The sequence below is a fragment of the Artemia sp. Qi Xiang Cuo genome, chromosome 3 (assembly GCF_049724085.1).
Source record: "Artemia sp. Qi Xiang Cuo chromosome 3, ASM4972408v1, whole genome shotgun sequence".
Lineage (NCBI taxonomy): Eukaryota > Metazoa > Arthropoda > Branchiopoda > Anostraca > Artemiidae > Artemia > Artemia sp. Qi Xiang Cuo.
Genome location: NC_142796.1, coordinates 3,132,915 through 3,156,529, shown reverse-complemented (window position 1 = coordinate 3,156,529; position 23,615 = coordinate 3,132,915). Strand labels below are relative to the sequence as shown.

The following is a 23,615-nucleotide window of genomic DNA, read 5'->3' as shown; positions in this document are numbered from 1 at the left end:
GTTTTCATCCTTTCTTCGCGATTTTATGTTTTATAATACACTGACAGGTCCTGGTGGACTGTATTAGTCACTTACTGCTTACCCAATCTTAATTTATCAGTAACATTCTTATGCGGCATATTTTTCAGGAATGGGACTAACTTGTCAACCAGCAAAAATGGTAAATTGTTTTCAAAATGCTGCAATTTTCGTCTCTGTTTTTTGTATTGGATTATTTGAAGCAAAACTCCTTCAGTTGTACAGAGCATTTGCAGGCAAAGTCTAATTTTTGCCATATTTCTTTAAATTTTTAGTAACTTTGGATTATTTTGAACCTATTGAATCAGCTGGACCCACATAGTGCTAGCTCCCATCTTCTTGGTGCAAGCCAACACCTGTTGTTAGCTTATGAATTGAAAATAATTAGTTAATTACCAACCTTGAAGGTGTTTAAATGATCAAAAACAGAAAACCAATGCAACCATTGTGGAATGGATAATGGGCAATGTTCATATCTATGCCATTAAATTCAAACCGCGGTGCCTCAATTGCCTGGGACGTTAGGAAAATCGCTAAAAGACCATAGGCAACGGCCAGGTAAAAAAAAAGAATGATCACAAAGTAAAATGTTCCGGGGATTAAGTTTTCTGAAAATTCGGTATCTTCTTTTTTTGTCGGGAGATTGATTAGAAATTCAGTAGATCTCCCGAAAAGTCGGGAGAAGTGGAAACACTGCAACTGTGACATGTCAAAAAAACAACAGAGTGTTCTCCAGCTTTGGGGTAAAAAACGACGAATTAGTGAGGTTTACTCGCAGAAAAGTGGCCATGGTGATCAGCTGAACATTCTAGTTGCGACTGAGCCTTTGACTTCAGCTCAAGAATCAAAACCAAATGCTGAGGTAGTAGCAGACAAACGTGATGAAATAAATAATGACGTTGAGCTTGACATTGGAACCTTTTTTGAAAGAAGAGGTTCGGTTTCCGATGAAACAAAGTATAATTTACTGAAAAGGCATTTTAAGCTAAACAAGGACTATCCTTTTCCAGTTCATGTCACAGGCTCAAAAACAAGGAAGTTCCAAGTTATCTGGATGGATAAGTACGCTTGGCTATTATTTTTTTCAGTGAAAAAAGGGTGTTTCTGCAAATATTGTGCTTTGTTTGCTTGTGATCAGGCTGAAAAGGGGTCTCACCAAAAATTAGGGCAGCTTGTCATGGAGCCTTGCGTAAATTAGAAAAACGCCCTAGAAGACTTTTCTAAACATCAATCAAACTCTTACTATAAAGACGCTGTTTTTTAGGGGAAAAGTTTTTTGGCAACAGTGAGCAGGCAAAAGTTCTCTATAGTGGAAGTCTTGAATACTCAGAAAATCAATGAAATAGAAATAAACAGAAAAAGGCTTCGTCTCATCACAGAAACAATGTTGTTGTGTGGACGGCAAGGACTTGAAATGCGTGGGGACGAGGATTCAGGAAAATTCACCTTTGTAGAGCCTGTAAAAAATGATGGAAATCTTAGGACCTTGCTACGCTATCGGATGAAAGACGATCCAATAATGAAAGAGGTGTTTGAGAAAAGTGCGGGCAATGCCCAGTACTGCAGCCCCAGAATTCAGAACGAACTAAATGATATTTTTGGAAAGCTTATTACTGTAAAGATTATTGATCAAGTGAAATCGGCTCGTTTTTTCACCATCCTGGCAGACGAGACAACCGACTATATCAAGGCAGGAACATATGGCTCTGAGGCTTCGATTTTTGGACAGCAAAACTTTTCAGATCAGGGAAGAGTTTGTCGAGTTCGCTATTGTTGAAAACTTGCGAGGTGAAAGCCTCGGTCAATTTATCATAATTCGAATGGAGAAACTTGGTCTCGATATGAAACTATGCAGGGGACAGGGGTATGATGGGGCTGCAAACATGAGTGGGCATTTGTCAGGAGCCCAGGCTTTTATCTCGAACAAATATCCACTCGCCAAGTATATTCACTGTTTCGCCCACTCCTTGAACTTGGTATTGACGGACTCGAGCAAGCTTCCTGGTATCAAGCACTTTGTGATGGTTATTCGTGAAACAGTTAATTTCTTTCACTTCAATGCCAAGTGAAGCGCTGTCTTAAAAACCTACACTGAAGTCAATCTGAAAGCAGTTTGTGAAACTCGATGGGTCGAAAGACACGTTGCATTACAGATATCAAAGCAGTTAATTATTCCGATCTTTAAGGCCCTAGAAGACATAGAGACAAATGGGGGCTCCGTGGCGTCGTCAAAAGCTAAAAGTCTGCTCAATCACATCCTGAGCTTGGACTATATAGTGACCCTTATTGTGATGGATTTTTTTCTGGGGTACACACTGAATTTGTCTAAGCTGCTGCAGTTAGAAAACATCAATATGGCTAATTGCATTCAGTGTGTCGCAAGTGTGACAGAAATGTCTCAAGATACACGAAATAAGGCGGAAGAGAAATTCGGTCAGCTGTTTTTGGAAGTCACGTGCATATGCCAAGAACTGGAAGTCACTATTGCCATGCCACGAAAGAGAAATGTCGTCAACATCCCACATGAGATCCCGCCAGAAAAGTGCATAGAATTTTACTATCGAGCTTCCCTTTTCATCCCATTCGTGGACCAACTCATACAATCACTTGAATCTCGATTCATAAGGCACAAAGCTATTCTGAAAGGCCTTAGCGGAATACTGCCATCTTTTGTCGTAAAAGAGCCTATCGGTGATGTTAGTAGTGATGATCTTATTGAAATGATGCCTACAAGCCTGAGGCATGAATATACAGTGCAGTTTGACGCCTACAAGCCTCAGGCATGAATATACAGTGCAGTTTCACGAGCACAAGAATATACAGTGCAGTTTGACGAGCACATTGAAAAAGTGACCAATCTTTTTATATTATAGACCTATAAAGCGATCAAACATGTTTTGAAACTATGGTTGAGATTGTATAATACAATCAGACTGGTTTAGAGGATATGTGCTTTAGCAAGTTCGTTCATCCATCATCATAACATGTTTTTTTTCCTGGTTCAATATTCAAAATTAAGATTCCTTATATTACATGTTCAAAGGATGGTCTCATTCTAGAAATACTATTCTACAGCTGGAGGGCTAATATTTGTGTTTTTCCTGCTATAACTATAGAAGAAATTGATCTATCTGTATCAGTTGATTAATAGAACTTGTATTAGGCCTATTAAAATCAAATTTATTAGTTTTTCTAGTGGAGGACAACAAACGAATTATGATGGTAAGCAAATATATATTATTCATGAATCATCATCAGTACATGATGCTTTTTTTTCCTATGGGTGTCTGCCAATATACCATTCAGATTTGATATGATTTGGTGATCAGTATTTAACGATATTTAAATCTAGCTTTTGCTTTAAACGGTGTGCAAAGGTTTTTCGTTATAGTTGTCTTTTAATTACCTCTTATAGTGTTCAAATTGACAAGGGTTCGCATATTTTTTTCGCTAGCTTGAAACCAGGTGTCGAGGTATATCTGGCTAAAGTAGCGTTCGCAACAATTTCTATTTTAACTCAACAGATAGCAATTACCTTCCGTGTCATATATAATTGAAAAAGATCTGTAATTGTCATCTTTTGGGATTGTGTAGGCTATTGTGGAATTGAAGGGGGTGTGCCCAATGGAGGGTTCTGCCACTTTCGTTACTAATGAATTATCCACGAAGGCTTAGATTTGTATGAAAAAAAGTCTGGTTATAGCGAATATAATACTGGGAGGGGAATTAAGTTTTGAAGGGGTGAAAAATGGTACTTATTTAGTAGCTGGTAAACATATGACTAGGTTTGAAATGCTTTAGTAGAAATAGGTTATTGCTTCTTACTGAGCTAATGCTACCTCCTCGACAGATATTTTTTATTTTATTTTATTTCTATTACCCCAAACGTTACGTTGTGTATGCTCTACCAACTAGTGAATATTTATCGGGCTTATTTTTCTGTTCAATTATTTTCACTGTAATTAATAACATAAAAATGGTGAAATTTAGAATTGACTAAGCTCTATTTTGGCTACTTCATATGGGTGAGGGGTGGGGACAAGTATTTACTTAAAATAATGCTAGGAGGGGGAATTAAGTTTTGAAGGAGGTGAAAAATGGTACTTATTTAGTAGCTGGTAAAACATGTGAGTAGAAAAAACTGAAAAAGAATTATCATTTCCAGGACTCTGATATTCAAACATCGAGTCAAAAGCGACCAAAGCTCGATGGTAAGTCTGGCATCAATGACACGGACATAATCAGAAGCATGAACTTGAGGAGGGATAGTGTGATTCACTTCGCACACCGAACAGTTTATACCAACCTACCTGTAACCTCAACGGTAAGCACCATTTATCAGATAGCTTTCAACTTTATAATGCGCTCACAATTTAACATAGGAAAAAGGGGTGGGGATCTTGAAGAAACGGATGGAGGGATGGGAAAAAAACCTTAACTTTGCTACACGACTTTTGGTACTTATTTAGTACCCGGTAAACACGCGAGTGGTACTATATTGAAATGGTTCATTAGAAAAATAGGTTACCACTTCTTACTGAGCTAATGCTAACCCCTCGACATATATTTTTTTTATTGTATTTTATTGATATTAGCCAAACGTTGTGTTGTGTTGTATGTGTCATAGCAACTAGTGAGTATGTATCAGACTTTTTTCTGCTAAAATATTTTCTGTTAAAATAATATCATAAAAAATGTTGAAATATAAAATTGATCAAGATACATTTGACTACTTAATTTTGGGTGAGGGGGGTGGGGCAAGTATTTAGCCAATATAATGCTAGGAGGGGGAATTAAGTTTTGAGGGGAGTGAAAAGTTGTTAGTGTTTTAACTTTATAAAGGAATGTGGTAGAAACGGGGTGGGGGGTATTTCCATAACTTTGCTACATGACTTTTGATACTTATTTAGTACCCGGTAAACACGCGAGTGGTACTATATTGAAATGGATCATTGGAAAAATAGGTTACCACTTCTTGCTGTGCTAATGCTAACCCCTCGACATATTTTTTTATTGTATTTTATTGCTACTAGCCAAACGTTGTGTAATGTGTGTGTGTGTGTCATACCAAATAGTGAATATGTATCGGACTTTTTTCTGTTCAATTATTTTAATTTAAAATAATATAAGAAAAATGTTGAAATATAAAATTGATAATGATATATTTGAATAATTTTTATTGGGTGAGGCGGGTGGGGCAAGTATTTAGCCAATATAATGTTAGGAGGGGGAATTAAGTTTTGAGGGGAGTGACAAATTGGTATTCTTTTAACTTTATAAAGGGGATGTTGTAGAAAAGGGGTGGGTAAAAAAACCAGAACTTTGCTACATGACTTTTGGTACTTATTTAATACCCAGTAAACACGCGAGTGGTACTATATTGAAATAGTTCATGGAAAATAGGTTACCACTTCTTACTGAGCTAATTCTATCCCCTCGACAGATTTTTTTTATTGTGATTAGCCTAACGTTGTGTTGTGTGTGTGTGTGTATCATACCAACTGGTGAATATGTATCGGACTCTTTTCTGCTCAAATATTTTCAGTTAAAATAATATCATAAAAAATGGTGAAATATAAAATTGATCAAGCTATATTTGACTACTCTGTATTGGGTGCGGGGGGCGGGGGCAAGTATTTACTCAATATAATGCTAGGAAGGGGAAGTAAGTTTTGAGGATGGGGTGAAAAATTGGTAGTCTTTTAACTTTATAAAATTATGGTTATTTCACATGGAAAATAAACCCTTTTTTCTATAGATTAATGAATTAGCTCCACCATCACTATCAAGTCATGAAGCATCTATTTTTAGTGGACCTGAACCAATCATTGCACCACCACCAATGGAGTTTAGGGATGAGGATACTCTAGTTGTTCATAATATGGAGTGGCATAGGGGTTTTCTAAATGATTGTTTTGGGGACATGGCCAGCCTAGATGATCTAACCTGTGACAAGGACATGGTGGAGGACCCGGAATGGCCACATAGATTTATGAGAGAGCATTTAGGTGATGTTAGTAGTAGTAGTACTAGTGCATCTAAACCGGGTCCTCATAAAGAAATTCCGTCACAAAATAATACAAGCTGGCTTGATTAGCTATCCCCAAAAACCCTTGAAGACATATTAGGTAATCAGGGGAATTTCATGCCACATCCTACTAATGCAATTGAACAGACTGGGGGTGGTGCTATTGACGATTCTATGCCACCCCCCTCCATTCTGGTTAAAGATACCAGTAGTAGTACTAGTAATAATATAATATCACCACAAATATCCTTACTTCTAGATTTTTTTCGTTCCAGCTCTGTATTGCATCAAATAAAAGTCTACAGTACAAAGTTTACCGACCCCTTTAGCTCTCTGACGTTAGGAGATATAATAACACACCCCCTAATTATTGACAAGTCTTAAATTAACAAAATTCGAAACGTCCTTGGAGAACAGATGGGGGTGTAGGGGGTGGGGGTCAGTTTAAAAGCATCAATAGTACTAAAACTATTTTTTTTAATGAAAATCCGAGCGAGCTGTGTTCAAAATACTTGCACACAGAGATGTTGGCAATTCGTCCGGATTTATCAAATTATGAGGATGTTTTTTTAGATTGGGTTAATAGTATTAGAACTAAACAGGATAATCATCACGAGGGGGGGTGGAGGGTTAGTTGTTTTATTTATTGATAATATAAGTTCTGACGTCTGTAGATTGAAAGACGATTTTATTTTAAAGAGGGCGGCTAATGAAGATAAAGCTGCCTAATTAAGATATCATTCAGATTTAGAGGGTTATCAGGAAATACAACGAATATGTTTCTCTGTGAGGTTACAGTCTTTCAAGTATTAATCTTTAATCACCACCTTTAGACCACTGCGCGATAATGCCTCTAAAAAAAATTTGGATGAATTAGCAGTTAATCGTAGGGAAGGGCAAAGTTCCCCGTAGTAGATTTTAATTGTTTAAATGGTCAATTTCCCCTGACATTAAAAGGATTAGATATTTTTGAGCGGGCTAATGCACATTTAAAGATTGGTCTCACGGTGTTGCTGTATGAAACAGAATTTGAGGAGGGCCAGTGTTCCGATAAGAAGGGTGTATTATTTCCAGTGAGGGCTCCGTCAATTGAATCAGTGGAGCATTGGGTGTGGCTTCTATACACGCAAACCACAGAGCCTGAATCAATTGAACATTTTAATCCAATTACAGATATTAGTAGGATTTGGGGGAAGGTAAAAAACAGAGTGCACGTCACTATTGTCCAACATGCCTGTCCCGATTTTGGACTGATTTAAAGTTAAAGCATCACATGAAACACTGTAAACGTCATGGATATCAGGCTGTGGAAACGATAAGCGGAGATAGAGAGATCTTACGTTTTAAGAATTTCCAAAACACGCTCCTACAGAGTAATAAGATTAATTTAGACTGCGAAGCGAAACTCACAGACGTGTACGATTTGTCAAATCCAAATCGTGTTAAAATACACGAAGCCATGGGGGTCTCTTACGCTCATGCGCAACGAGATTCCAATAATACCATGCAAGTGCTGGATGTAGTTGAGTCGTTGGGTGGTGAAGAATGCATGCACTCGGCATTGGTCAGTCTAATCAAAACAGCAAACGGTGCAATTTTGCGACTTCGTTACACAAACTATCATTTGCTCCTATCACCAGAGGACAGATTGTCCATTAAAGACCGTAAAATATGTTGGGTTTGCAAGGGAGAATTTGATGATGGTGTTGGGAATGGGGGGAGGAGAATGGTGATTGACCTTGATCATTTGTGGCTGGAAATTACATCGGGGGGAGTAACTTTAAAAGGTTTGCACATCAGTCGTGCAATTTAAACGTTAGACAGCAATATTTTGTACCGGTTTTTATACACAATACCAATTATGACTTAAAGTTTGTTTTACTGGCGTTGGCCCGCATTGCCAAGAGTGGAGTTGTAGATAACGCATGGATAGATGGTTTTTTTCATATAATATCATACCCAAATCATCGGAGAATGTACTGCTGCTAGAATTCACGTGGAAAACAGTTGACAAGGGTAACACGTGCCTGAATAAAATCCGTTTTTTAGACTCTTTCAACTTCTTTCCCAAATCCTTAAGTCAATTGATTCAGGTACATAAAAGCGAAAATTTTGATAGCTTCCCCCTCCTTAAACAGCGCTTCCCCGATGATAAAATGTATGATTTATTAACTTGTAAGGGCATATGTGCATATGATTATTCAACTCTGCCTTGAGGCTAGATGAGGTGTCATTACCACCCATTGAAGCTTTTTACAATTCTCTTACTGAGAGTGAGTGCACCACTAGCGACTATGAATTTGCTAAGAGGGTTTGGGCCAAAGGGCGGATGTAAAAATTGGTAGGATTATTGTAAACTATACTTGGCCAGTGACGCACTTACTCTTCTGGACATTTTGTGCAAAAATACGGATTAAATCTATGGTGAATTTGGGTTGGATTTAGGGTATTATTTTTCCACTCCTTATCTGGCGATGGACTTGATACTTAAAATCAGCAAAGAAGAAAAAGGTTTGATTGCTGATGTAGATCAGCATCTGTTTGTAGAGAGATCAATGAGGGGTGGGTATGTTTTATGGGGACCGTATCTTGAAAACTGATCCGACCGGACAGCACACCTATGAAAAGTCAGACGCAGTTTTTTGGGATATGAATTCCATTTACCCATCGGCAATGTCTCACTACTGTTTGCCGTGTGGCAATTATAAATGGCTTAACAATACATGTGCTTCAAATTTCCCCGACATTGCTAGCGTTGAGGAGAATGGGGCAGAGGGATGGTTTTTGAAATTCACGGCGAAATTCCCTTACAAATCCATGAATCGGTAAAAGACTTTGTTTTTCCGTTTATAAATAGACCGGTGGGAAAGGACTCTCTGAGCCCCTACAATTTATCTTTAGTAGAGGATGGGAGTATGCACTGGGTACCTTCAAAACAAAAACTGATTGCCGACCTCAACCCGAAACAGAATATCATTTTTCATCACGTGCTATTGAAATGGATGGTGTCCAATGGTTTTAAAGTCACAAAGATTCATAGAGCCCTCCAATTTGATCAAAAGCCTTATATGACAACGTTTATTGACACCTTTGTCAGTAAACGTTCAAAAGCGAAAACGAAGGTTTAAATAAGAAGTCTATAAACTAATTTTGAACTCAGCCTTCGGTAAAATGCGCAAAAGTGTACGAACCAGAAGTCGATGTGACATTGTAACCAATCCCAAAGATTGTGCTCGAATCATTGCGGATCCAAACTTCACATCGTTCATAATTATAAACTCTGATATGGTGCTCCTATATCGTAAGAAAACAATCGTTGTTTTAAATAAAAATATTGCAGGTGGGAGTGCAATAACTGAAATATCTAAGAAACTCATGTTGTCATTTTATTATAATGTATGCAAGGTACAATAGCCGTTTGAGAGACAAGTTCAAGTATATTACGGGGACACTGATTCACCGCTGTTAAAAGTAAAAACTGAAACTTTGTTAAATGATTTTGAAAATGGTAATTACCCTAGCTCATGAAAGAACTTCACCAGTTTGATTGAATCCTTAGACCCAGGAGTATTGGAACATTAAACCCAAAATCAATTTTCAATGTTAAAATCTGAAACGGGAGGCGATCTGATATCCAGTCGTGTGTTTCCTGGGCCAAAGGTATACTGTGTGGAAACGCACAACAAGGATATCAAACAAGTTTGCAAGGGGCTACTCACACACTTTGTAAGAATAATTTTAACATGAATGTTTATAGAGACTTTGAGGAACCTAATTTATTCCCAAGAGTAAAATTAATGGCGATTCGTTCTTTACAATTTAAAACCACAAAGTTAGAGTTGAGAAAAACACTATGTCGGCCACATCAGACGAAGTCTGTGTATTTGAGGTTGGTGTGATGGTACTACCACACGTTCACTATCTAATCTCAGACCGAGTTGATTGTGTAGAGTACAGAAAACAACTCGGTCTACAAAAGTTAACTTAAATTCTTTAATAGTATAAGGTGGGTGGGTGGTGATGGGTGTTTTTAAATTCTTTTTCTCTTTTTATCATAAACAATTTTCAATGTGTGTGCAAGGCATAGCAATTTTTTGTTCATAAATTCCACTATTTAATGCCCCCCCTCCGCCCAGGCTTGCCAAAGCGGGCCCTGTGGTGCTTCCCAGCCGCTCCGTGGTGCTTCCCGCCAACTGCAGCGGCGGCCTTCGGCCACCGCAGTGACCGCCCCCCAGGGGGACCCCATTTTAAAATAAAAATATTGCCCCCGGGGGCGGCCCGGGGAACCCCATTTTAAAATACAAATATTATAAATAAAAAATGTGATATTATTTCAAGTGTATGTATATTTTAATAAATGTTTTTTTTTATACATAAATTAAAAAAAAGGTATATTTATTAAAGTGTTTTTCTAGTGCTTATGTAAAATAAATGTTGTATTTTTTATTATAAATAAATTAAAAAAAAGTGTATTTTTCTTGTTTAATGTGCTTTTTTCATGTTCAATGTATTATTTATAAGATGCTATTACTTTCATTTATAATAAAAGAAAATATGATTCTTTATTGATTTTGTTCTTCTCATTATTCTTGAATTGAGTAGTAGTAGTAGTAGTAGTAGTAGTAGTAGTAGTAGTAGTAGTAGTATTAGTAGTAGTAGGGAAATTATTTAGTCATTAGACATCTATAGTCTACAGTTAGTTGTAGGTGAACTGTTGAAGGGAACATGTATCAATTTAAAACACCATTCAGATCGTTTCTGTGTGGGCCATCAATGTCAGGCAAAACAACACCCTTAACTAAAATAATTAAAAATTGCGATAAAATGTTTTTGGAAAAGTAAAAAAAAATCTACTATTGTTACAGTATTTGGAAGGAGTCATACGATAAAATAAAAGCAATTGGCATATGGGGGTTGGTGCAGATACAATTCATACAGGGGCTTGATGTTTTCAGCATTATTGAACCAAACTCTTCGCTGATTATTGACGACTTAGCTGAATCTATTGAACAATGGTCCCAGGAAATGCTAGAACTGTGCACTGTTCGCTCTCATCATGAACAGATTTTCGTTACTCTGGTTCTACACAACCTCTTTCGTCAGAGCAAGTGTATACGAATACTTGCATTCAACAACGCCAAATATATCATCTACAGAGCTGTTCATGATTCTAACTAAGTAATAACTCTTAGTAAACAGACATTCCCCGGGGCACCTAAATTTCTGCTTTCAGTATACAATCAGGTAATTAATAAACCCTACGGCTATTTCCTATTGGATCTTAATCAAAACACACCCGAGGATCTGCGTGTAGTCACAGATATTTTCGACAATGAAATTACAGTATATCTCCCCATGAAAAGTAAAAAAGGCTATTAGTTGCCATCATTAGACATATATTTTCAGTTCTAAGCACTTCAAAATCCCCACTTAGGAAAGCTATACTCAAACACGGTATTGACAATGATTTCATTAATCTCAAATCAAAACTTTATTTGAATCTAACCGAGAGCAATGCTCAACCGCCAGAAGTAGCTAAGCAACAGGCAAAGCAACATCGGTCCATTGTAAGTACATTGGCCTGTGAAAAAAAAAGGAATTTATTTTAAAAGGAAACGTCTTCTTAAGGCGGGCGGTAGCTTTTTCCCACTTTTACTGCCGATAATTGCAGGACTTGTAAACAGTTTTCTCTATATGACTAAACCCTATAAATTGACTCCAATAAAACTCGCTCTCTCACCCATGGAACACTTTGAGAGCAATCTGAGTAAATTCATTGACAACGAGAATATTGAGGATGATTAAAAACTGCTTTTACTTCAAGATGCACTTCGCCGAGTGGACAAGTATAAGCCCTATCGTGCGAGGACCAGTGGTAGTGATCACAAAAAAAACCATCTACTCAGGATTCTTCTTCTGCTATCGTTGCTGCTGGAACACAATTAAAGAAGGTGTATTGGTATTCAATTGTGTCCAGCATTGGGAATATAATGCCAAACTAATATCGTTAAAAAAGTAAAGGACTAATAAAATATCACATGAAAAGTGGTGAAGATCGTCTTAAAGTTGATAGCAATGGAAAAGGGATTATAATTCAGGGCAAGAGCTACAATCTACTTGATTTAATATACGATATGGTTACAAATCATAAAAAACTATTATCATTTGACGCTCATCTATACAACTTTCTAAATACATTGAACTTCCAAATTTCAAAAAAAATTAAATGGACATGTACCATCGTCAATACCATTAAAATATAAACATGAAGAAGAAGAAGAAGAAGATATTAAATCAATCTTGGAAAATACCAGCACACCTAGTGGGAATATTGATTTGACAATGAGGAGGATGAGCACACCCCTGATAGCTAGACAAAAGTGAAAACGTATCAAGTCAACGTCACCGCCACCACCATCAAGCACTAGTATACAAAAGGGTAGCGGACGTTACACTACGTGTTTACGTTCAAAATGGTTGAAGTTCTGAAACGTGTTTATGAAAATATTGGTGAAGCGGGGAGTTTAAGTTCCCCCACCACTCTTTCCAAAGGCACTGGTGTTCACACTAAAAATGTACAAGACTATCTACAAAATGAAACAAGTTACACTCTGAGTAGAAATCATAGGCTTCGTGCTAATCATTATCGAAAAACTAAAGCCTTTTTCCTCCTACATATAATGCAAGCAGATCTCTTAACTCTAGATGAGATTCAAGGGCGTCACAATACACCGTACAAGTAAATTCTACTTGCAATCAGTGTTTATAGTCGCAATGCATATTTCATTCCATTGAGGTCAAAGAGAGGTGTTGAAGTTTCTCAGGATATAGAAAGTATTCTTGAACGATTCTTATAAAAAAATTCAAACAGATCACGGTAGCAAATTTGTCAATCCCCATGTTGCAAAATTACTAATGAAATATAATACACTGCTCTATCATAGTCATAGTTCTATAAAGGCTGCATTGGCCGAACGATTGATAAGAACTATTCGACTTTTAATTTCAAGATATTGTACATATAAAAATACACCTGCTTTTATTCATGATTTAGATAAATCATGTTGATTTATAATCAACGACCTCATCAATCATTGTCCAACTCAACCCCAGCGGAAGTTCATCATTCTGATCATGATACAATTGATACTTTTCTTAAGCAATATTCCACTGAAACGATTATCAAGAAAAAATTCAATGTTGGTGATATTTTTCGAATAAATAGAACAACTAATGTTTTTGAAAAGGGCAATAGCTTGTTGTCCACTGAACTTTTTAAAGTGGCAAAAATCCTAGACACTAAACCCATAACTTATCGTTTGCACGATACCAAAGATGAAGAGATTCTCGGCGGCTTTTATGACTATGAACTACAAAAAGTTAAAAATAATAGTGAAATCTATCAAATTGAAAAGATATTAAAGACTCGTACTCGCAGGGGTAAGAAAGAGTTAATTGTTCGGTGGCTAGGATACAACTCTTATTTTGATTCTGGGATCAGTGTTGAAGATATTGCCAATACCCAATGATTTTTATGTAGAATTTATGTCTAAAGTATCCAGTCCTCTCTACAATGGCATGAATAAAACAAGTGATTTTTGGACGAAACTCTCCCCCGCCATTAAATTTGATGACGGAAAGTATGAAGTGGCTCCTGTCGACTGTATTCTCAAAAATACCTACGACATCCTCAGAAAGGATCGTTTGTATCATATAAAAGTTATACCATTCGACTGGTCGTTCTTTGTCGGATAAGAATGAGTTGAAGTACTTAAATCTAGTGAATATCCAGATTTTACATTCAGATATAAGGAATATGGTACTTTGATGGATTTTTGTCGTAAAAAATCTCATATCGTAGGAACGTTACATTCCATTTTAATTATTCAATGGAACACGATAGGATTTACATTTCCTCACCTGTTGAAACTGAAATGATGCATCTCAATGATAATCTGAGAGACGTTCTTGGCTTTAAACAGAACATGATCAATGGGAAAAACGCAGGCACTTTTAGCGGGATGGATCAGGTTATTTTTGATGATTATCCACCCGGTTTCGCCTTGGACTCTTGTATTTTTCTGTATACATCCTTTGTGGAAACATTGAGAGTTGGTTATTCAAATTTCCCCCTCCTACGTGTTCTTGAACAAAAAATAACCCATGAACTTGTTCTTCACTATAATATAAAGCATCTCCAGTATGTTTCTGTAAACACTTCGTATTTGGAACTCTGACAGTTAACACTAAGAAGTGAATTGGGTGATCCTCTAGTAATAAAAAAAGGTTTAGCAGTGATTACATGTCATTTTCGACCCATCGTCGTCAACAGCACCACCTAAAAGGAACAATAGAAGAATTCCATTTGTCTGTCCTGATATCAATTGCTATGTTGGTGCTCTGAGTCCACGTCAAATAGGTCATGAATTGTACTACTACAAGGGGCGTACTACGATGTCTGGCTATGGTATTGGTAGCTGGTTTGCTAGGTTATTTCGTTCTGCACTACCCCTTGCCAGAAAATATCTTGTACCTGCAGCATCAAATTTTTCTGCCTCAACACTACAGGACTGGGGATCGGGTAAAAATTTCAACGAGAATGTTAAGGAAAATATTAGATCTTCAGCAAGAGCCGTTGGTGAGCAATACAAATCTCAGCAAAATGGGAAAGGGTTGAAAAGGATGCGTGCGCGTCATTCACTCATCAGTCTCAACCCAGGCGGGAAGCAAAGGACATCAACAAGGACTTTGAAGAATAAAACGAAGAAGACCAATAAGAAGCAGAAGCAGAAAAACAAAAATAATGTTAGATCAAAGAAGGATTTCTTCTCTTAAGATGACTTATCTCCTCCACAAGGAATCACATCCATTAATCAGTTCCTCATTGAATCTGTTCAATGCTGAAAATGTTGATGTCATTGTCAAGTGTGGCTACTATGAACAATTTCACCCCCAGCAACCCCTCTCGGAAAATATACACTTTCGGATATTTTCCAATGAAGATTATTTCATTGATTTGTCATCAACATTTATTAATTTAAATGTTGCGGTGAAGAAAAAGTCAGATAATACAACTCCAACTGCTGCCGATGGTCTATCCTACGAAAACTGTATTCTACACAACCTGTTCAAACAAATTAATGTATTTATTAATGGAACATTGGTGAGCACTAGCAATAATGTATCCAACTATGCAAGCTACATACAATTCATGATGATGACACCAAAGCTATATAAGGAGTTGAGAGGACAGTCATTGGGCTATGAATATCGATCAGATGTTGATACTGACGGTGAGTTGACTACTGCAGTGAGCCAGGAGTATCATTTAGTTGGAAAATTAAATCATGAGATATTCAATATATCCCAATGGTTAACCCCCAATGCCAAGATTGACATAAAGCTGCAACTAGCCCCATCGAATTTAATTTTGAGAAAAACACCTCCTGCAGCACCCGATGCAAATGTCATTATCACATCGGCAATTCTTCATGTCCGAAAACAATAGGTTATGAGCTCTGTTGCATTGGCAGTAGAAAAGCTAAGCGCCAATGGCAACAACATTAAACTTCTTATCCGCCATACGATCACCAATCAACGTCATATTGCCACCGGCTCTCGTAGTTATACCGATTCATCGTTTATCAATGGAGTCATCCCATCAAAACTCGTTTTGCCTTTTGTGAAGAGTGGCAGTGCCGTTAGATTCTGAACTGCATCCCCCCATGATTTTAATTTTTTCAGTCTATCTAGTCTTGAGTGCAAAGTTAATGGTATTCCTCTGTACACTCTATCATTTGATAAGAAATCCTATAGAACTCTCTATGAGTTCACCAGGCAATGCCTAGATCATGACTCCCAACTATTTGAAAATGGAATAACCGATTCATTGTTTTCAAAAAATCATGGTGTAATTGTTTTGGACCTCTCGGGGATCCAGGATATGAGCATAGCACGAACAGGGAACGTACGCTTAGAGTGTACATTTGCCAATGCTTTGACTGAGAGTATCACGCTAATATCATTGAGTCAATTTGAAACCTATTGGGAAATCACACCCGACGGCAGTGTTCTACTAGACTTAGCACCATGAACACAAACCAAATAATCAGCGTATTTAATATGGATCCATACATGTCCCTGTATAAGTCCTATTACATATCATCGGACTTCATTGAAAAATTGCAGGTGTTAACAATACCCTAATGATTGTTAATAGCAGTCCATCGACTTTGAAGACCGGTCATTGGCTATGCATCTTTCAGACAGCGAAGAACATCGAATTTCTTGATCCTATTGGCCTATCATATAAATTCTACACTCCACACATCAGCAACTTTATTGAGATCAGTGGGAAAACTATTTTTCAAAATCAACAAAGAGTACAGGATTTAACGACTATGACATATGGCTTTCCTGCACTACTCATTTTCATGTTCAAATGACGTGGCTATACCTACAAGCAATTTCTCAGCATTTACGTTGACTTTCCTCGATTGAACGACTTTCTAGTGGAAAATATACTTACAAGCGTGTTTAATATTGATTTTAGTGCCCTACGAATAAAATGTTCTAAAAATGTATGTGAAATTGTTTATTAATAAAAATAATGTATATACATGATAAAAACGACTTATTTACTCTTTAGATCTGAATTCACGGTATACTAATCCTGTTGTGCTGCAATGTCAGGGTCACATTTTCTACAGTAGAGTGTAACTTCACTCCTGTCATATCTATTTGTATAGTCAATGATACTATTCTCATTCATTTTGTAGAATTCGCATGTTTCAATTTGCTTATTTGAAGCAATGCCACAAACAGTGTCCTCAAGTTTCAGTGTCACCAACAGTGTCCTCGAATCACATTCCGTCACAGGCAAATAAAAATCAGTGGGCTTATAATCATAGTAGCCATTGTTCTCACAACGATGACGTAGAATCCAAAATCTTTTGTTGCTCCAACAGTGGAATCGCTGACCTGGCTCCTCCTCCCAGAACAATCTAAAGCCACGGCGATACCAATCTCTTAGCAATAAACTAAAATCACGCATAGGATTCTTTCCAACCATACCAGGATATGTATTCCCCACTGATTACATTTATCATAGTGGCAATTTAAGAACAGGTGTCGTCTAGGATGAGAGTCACGCACTACTTCTAGACAGGAATTACAACCTTTAATTTGTACAGCATATCCTCTATGCAATTTACATAGGTTGCATAATCTACACTTTTAATCATACTCATCAATCATTCTACAATTCTCACATGATGACCAGCTGCCCAGTGTGTACATGCATAGTGGACATGTATGGAACATTTTTTCATGTGTTGACACTCTCACCGCCAAAATGAAACTGAGCTACTATCAACAAATTGAGTGGGATAGAGAGAGAGATAGAGAGGAGTAAATCATCCTTGAACACCATCTTTCTCATGAAAAAAGTCCTAAATTTCTAAGCTAGTGTTTAAAAGCATATCCACAATATAATTTTGCTGTGTCGTGATTAATGTGTCAATAAATTGTGTAAATGCCGATGGTTCACGACGTAAAAGCTTCATGCAATAGTCTAATGATGGAGAATCAGTTTTCATTATATCGACAAGCATTCCCTGAGAAAATGTCTTCTTTTGAATAGATAACTCTAGAAAATCATCATCTAGAATCAAACGTTTTTCCATAAACACAAGATTCTCCATGATTCGTTCTTCCCCAAATCTATCCATTTTTTAGAGTCCTAACACTCTCACAACCAACTTCAGACTAACCAGGATTCTTTTTTCTACTCTAAAAAATATACGCTAGTCTACTATAGAAAGAAAAATATCTTCGATTTAGAAACAATTTTATTCACTGTAATTACAACAATAATAATTACTGATTCAATTTGTTTTCATCAATATATTTCACTGGTGCATCTAATGCTGACTGAAATCTATTTATAGGTGTAATGTTCAATTTCGCAGCTAAGAATAACTACTTCTCAAATTTAATTTACTCAATGTTATCACACATCTACCATAAATATCATCCAATTCAAGGCTTAGTCTTTTTCCTCATTTTATATCCACAACCGCGTTCGGTACTCTTCTATCATTGCTGCTGCTGCCTGCTCCACCTTCAAGCTCCAATAGTGTAAATGTTCCACCTATTTTCTCTAATAATATCGTCTCAAATAAACTATTCTCTGAATTCCATTCTCTTACTAATATGAACTACAATGAAAATCACTCCTTTTATTTGAATCCAATTACTAATCAAGTTATCGTATATGGAGTACTGCTATTAGAAACATCACTGATTGGCCCCCAAAAAGTGGGTGATGCCTCAGAAATCCGTCTGGTAACTCATGTATCTTTCGTAGTAATAGATGACTGTCCTTGGTAAGCCAATGTACCGGTTAAATTGCACTGTATATTCATGCCTCAGGCTTGTAGGCGTCAAACTGCACTGTATATTCATGCCTCAGGCTTGTAGGCGTCATTTCAATAGGATCATCACGACTGATGTTAAAGAACTGATCAAGTTATATGCCTCAGATCTAACAAGCTCGGAGTCCGCAGTGAAGGCTGAGCTTCAACTATGGCGGGCTAAGTGGCTGAAAGTAGCTCCCTGTCTTTTTCCAAAGACGGCAGTGCAGAGCCTGGCTGAGTGTAAGCGAGCCATATTTCCCAACGCCCATATGTTACTCCGCATTTTCTGCGTTATTCCTACTTCTACAGCGTGTAGAAGGTCATTTTCTTCAATGAAAAGGCTAAAAACCTATCTTCGCAGCCGAATAGATGAGGGCCGACTAAATGGCTTGGCACTTTTGAATGTCCATCGAGATATTTCTGTATCAGTGGATGAGATTCTGGAAAAGTTTGCTCTTAGCTCTGCTCGTAGGTTGCAATTTGCAATATAGGCCGAGTCTCTATTTCTTGATATATGCGCTTTTAGTTATTGTAGATGTTACGTAATATAATGTGCTTTCTATCTTCGATTTTGAAGTATTTGCCCCCCCCCCTCCCGAAAAAAAATCCTGCGTACGTGCCTGTACTTCGTATAGTTATAATATTCAAGAATAAGATAAAAATTCGAACAAGCTATACATGAAATGCTGGAACCTAATTAGTAAAGTTCGACATGATCAAATAACTTTTTGGTTATTGAAAGGTTGATATGAGAAATCAGCGTATTGCCACCGATTTGCTAAATGAAAAAATCCATCCCCTTTTGCAGACATAATTATGTTGAAATAATTTTAATCTGTTCTAATTCTAAATTAATTCTAACCGTATTTTGTGATAGACAAACTTCTTTTCAAACGAAGTGAAATTTGGCAGGTTAGGATGTGAATTTTCCTCACCTTGTCAAAAGTTATTTAATTTAAAGATAATTCTTATATTTAGTTAGGAAATCTTATGTCAAAAGATAATTACCAGTCCTTCCAACATCTACACCTGTACACCTATTAAACCTCAGTCTTGATCGGATTTCTATAAAGTGTTTGGTCGCTATGACGAACTATATAAGACTTTTACAAACAAAGATTATAATTTTTGCATATAGATCCTTTCATGTTTTTTTGTCTGATACCTCTTCTTGTCGGTTCTAGGCGTTTAACGCGATTACCCCCCGGAAAATACCCCCCCACCGTGGATAATACCCCCCGAAAAGTACCCCCCCGTCAGAAAATACCCCCCTCCCCATGGAAAATACCCCCCCGGAAAATACCGCCCATAAAATACCCCCCGCCGAAAATACTCCCCCACGGAAACGACCCCCCGGTAAATACCCCCTCGAAATATACCCCCCCCCCCCCGTGGAAAATAAGGCTTTCTAAATTTGAAAATTTTATTTGAGTTTTAATTTTTTAATTTGCGTAGGGGGAAGGAATTTGGTACTTGTGTATAATGCGCCACTTGCTCAAGTCTACGCTGTGTAAAACTCGAGAACAAACTGGTTTCTTCGTTAGTTTTTTTTTAGCTTAGCGCGAGACAAGACAAAGACAAATGAAAGAATATGTGGGAAATATATAATTTGGGCTACATATTTGCACATAAGGGGGGGGGGGTAAAGGATTTCGACAGTTTGAAGTCATAAATAAATTCTTTCTAGGTATAGGCCACTAAAATATTACAGAAAAATAGCGAGGTATCTGGAAATTTTGTTAAAAAAAAAAAATAAAAAAAAAAAATCAGTAAAAAATAAGTACTACTATTAGTGTTTCATTTAAGTGTTTAATGATCATCGCTGATCAAAGTTTATGTTATTTTTGCCTTTCATTTATGTTATTTTACTGTGTTCATGACCGTATTTTTGGCTTTAAAATACACTTATCTAATCTATCTATCTAGCATGCAGAATAACTGTAGGCTACCAAACACATTTTACTTGCAGACCCGCTATACTTTATTCCCCTCCCTAATGTGCAAATTTATAGCCTAAGTTTATTTTTAAAGTAACGAAGAAACTAACGAAGAAACCGGTGTGTTCTCGAGTTTTACACAGCGTAGACTTGAGCAAGTGGCGCATAATACACAAGTACCAAAATTCCTTCCCTATACGGAAATTAAAAATAAAATTCTCAAATTTGGAAAGCCTTATTTTCCACGGGATGGTATTTTCCGGGGGGGGGGGGTGTTTTGCGCGGGGGTATCTTCTGTGGGGGGTATTTTCCGGGGGCGTATTTTCCGGGGGTATTTTCTGCCCTGGTATTTTCCGCGGGGGAAGGGGTATTTTCCGTGGGGGTATTTTTCCGGTGTAATCGCCAGGGGGGGGGGAGGGGAACGCCAGCCACCCTTCTTATCATTCCTCGTTTTTGAACTTTGTATGTTACTTCCTAGTTTTTTGGCTGTTTCATTTTGTATTTTTTTCTTTTTATTTGTCCGGTCTTTTCTTTTCTATTTTTCATTTATTGAACATGGTAACAAAATGGACAGGGGAGGCTTATCGAAACTAAATCGTCAATATTGTTAAAGCCGGTAAGGGTGAATTTAGCTTAAGGAACTGTTTAAAACTTAAACTTATTGAAATATGATATATCATATTTATATAATTTTTTAGAATTGAAATATGAGTTCTGTCTTTTCTTTTTACATCGATTTTTATACCGACGTTTGGTTGGATATGTGCACAGGTTTTTGTCACCATTTTTAGCTGTTTACAACATTTACGAAAAACGATGTTTTCTTTTTCTTCTTCTCTGTTGTGAAGCGTTATTTTATCTTTTATTTGTATTTTTATTAGTTCTTTTATGCTTCCACGTCTTACGTTTTAGTTCAGTGATTTATTATTTAGTAGTTTATTCTTTATTTTTTTACATTTTGTTCGTTGATAAAGGCTGTTGGTCGTAAAGCTAAGACGTTCAACACTTTTTCGTTTACTTTTCTATGTTTTAATTAATATATTTCCTATTATATCTTCATCTATATATTTTCATTTTATATATCAATGCAAAGTAAAAAAAAAAGGATAAATATCTTACATAGAACGGAAATTTGTACAGCATTATGTTTCCACTGTTAGTGTTATGATTTTGTTGTGTAATATTATCTGACATTGCTGTGCTTGTTTTCTCTGAGACGCTTGCGTTCAAAATTTTCCGATGTAAAAAAAAACAACTATTTTTTAAATTCTGACAAAAAGAAGCTAAAATAGAAACTTTTAATTTTTTCTTCATTAAAAGTTATCTCTTCAAAAGATTACATTTGGCTCACCTAGGGATATAAGCAATGGAGGTTGAGGGACTATGCGAGGAGTCTCGCATAATCTTGTACAACTCATTGTGTGTTTTCTTAGGTAGGGATACACTTTGAAAACCCTTACAAAAAACACTTACTGTTTCAGATACTTATAGGAAATAATATCTTAATCTTGAAATAAGGGTTGAAATTCACTGTTGTGTAATACTACTACTACTACTACTAACAACTCACCGCAGCACTAAGCCGCCTGAGGCCAACACAGCTGAGCACGCTTATCCTCCTCCACCCCAATCTATTGAAAGCCTCCCTTTTTACACCCGCCCACGAAGTTCCAATTTCCTTTAAATCTTTCTTTATGACTTTCTCTCACCCCAGACGGAGACGACCTGCTTTCCGTTTAGCCCTTGACGGTTGGCCGAAAAGAACAATCTTCGGCAATCTGTCATCTCTCATCCGCACAACGTGCCCTAGCCACCTCAACCTTTCTTTTATTATAGCCCTAGATAGTGGTATTGAACCAAATTTTTCGTATAGCCTATTGTTTGAAATACGGTCAGTCAGCTGGGTACCCAGAACAATCCTTAAGGAATTTCTCTGGAAAATGTCTAGCAAATCTTCATCTGCTTTTAGGAGCGTCCATGCTTTAGAGCCATATTTGACCACTGTCATCACTGTAGCTTCTAATATTCTAATCTTGGTTTCTTTTCATCTTCACTTATTCCTAGCCTTAGTGACTTCGTCTTCTTAACATTAATTGAATTAAAAAAACAAGTTTTTTAAACTGAAAGTAAGGAGTGACATTAAAACTTAAAACGAACAGAAATTATTCCGTATATGAAAGGGGCTGTCCCCTCCTCAACGCCTTGTTCTTTACGCTAAAGTTTTTATTGTTTTAGAAAATAAAGTTGTGAGACAGAGTCAAACTTTAGCGTAAAGAGCAAGGCGTTGAGGAGGGGTCAGCCCCTTTCATATACGGAATAGTTTCTGTTCGTTTTAAGTTTTAATGTCGCTCCTTACTTTCAGTTTAAAAAACTTGTTTTATTTAATGTAATTTCTGATCGTTTTTTAGTTAATGCAGCTTTTATTTTGGTTCACTGTCATTGAATAAGTAAACAAAATTTTGTTCCGATTCTTTAAAAATGACCCCTTAATCACAAAGGCCGTTAATTGGAATAAATAGCTCTTATGAGAGTACTAAAAAATCTTTGGCTTAAAGAGCGAGGCATTGACTAGAAGGTGAACCCAATCATATAGCTAATATTTTTTTGTTCCTTTTAAGTTTTGATGTTGCTCCTTACTTCCAGTTGAAAAACTTGTTTTTTTATATTTAATTTCTGAATTTTTTTTAAATAATGATGGGAAATCCGGCACCCCCTTCATAGAAATTTCCCTTCCCCCATGAAAACTTCCTTCATGAAAAGATCCTCCCACATAACCCCCGACCCACCCCCACCCCCCACTACCAGAAACATTTCCCCCTGAAAACGTCTGTATCCTTCCCAATAACCAATACTAGATGTTAACATTGGGTAAAGTTCATAACTTTCAGCCCTCCCCCTGGGGGCTTCGAGGGATTAAGTCATCCTAAAAGACATAGTTAGTAGTAAGTACCTATGGAATTTGCATAAAGCTATAGGAATCTCTATGTTATTTGCGTACGCCTCTACACCTTTTCAAAGAGATTCAGAACTCCCTCACATGGCATTATACTTTGGGTAGACTATGTTCCGTCCTGTGCTATTTGGGTTATTGACTTACCAAGGCCAACCAGACAGGTTTCTGGAGGATATAGTCTGGTTTGGTGGGTATAGTCTGGTTTGGTGGGTATAGTCCGGTTTTGTGGGTTTAGTCTGGTTTGGTGAGTATAGTCTGGTTTG

General features: G+C 37.0%; 1 protein-coding gene and 1 pseudogene across 1 annotated transcript in view; one reads left to right on the top strand and one right to left on the bottom strand.

Moving 5' to 3' along the window:
* LOC148953655 (adenylate cyclase type 5-like) overlaps positions 1–23,615 on the bottom strand; it is a 244,088-nt gene that overhangs the window by 53,512 nt on the left and 166,961 nt on the right. The window lies entirely within an intron of this gene.
* The window catches only part of LOC148953656 (52 kDa repressor of the inhibitor of the protein kinase-like), a 53,628-nt pseudogene continuing 31,415 nt past the window's right edge, over positions 1,403–23,615 (top strand).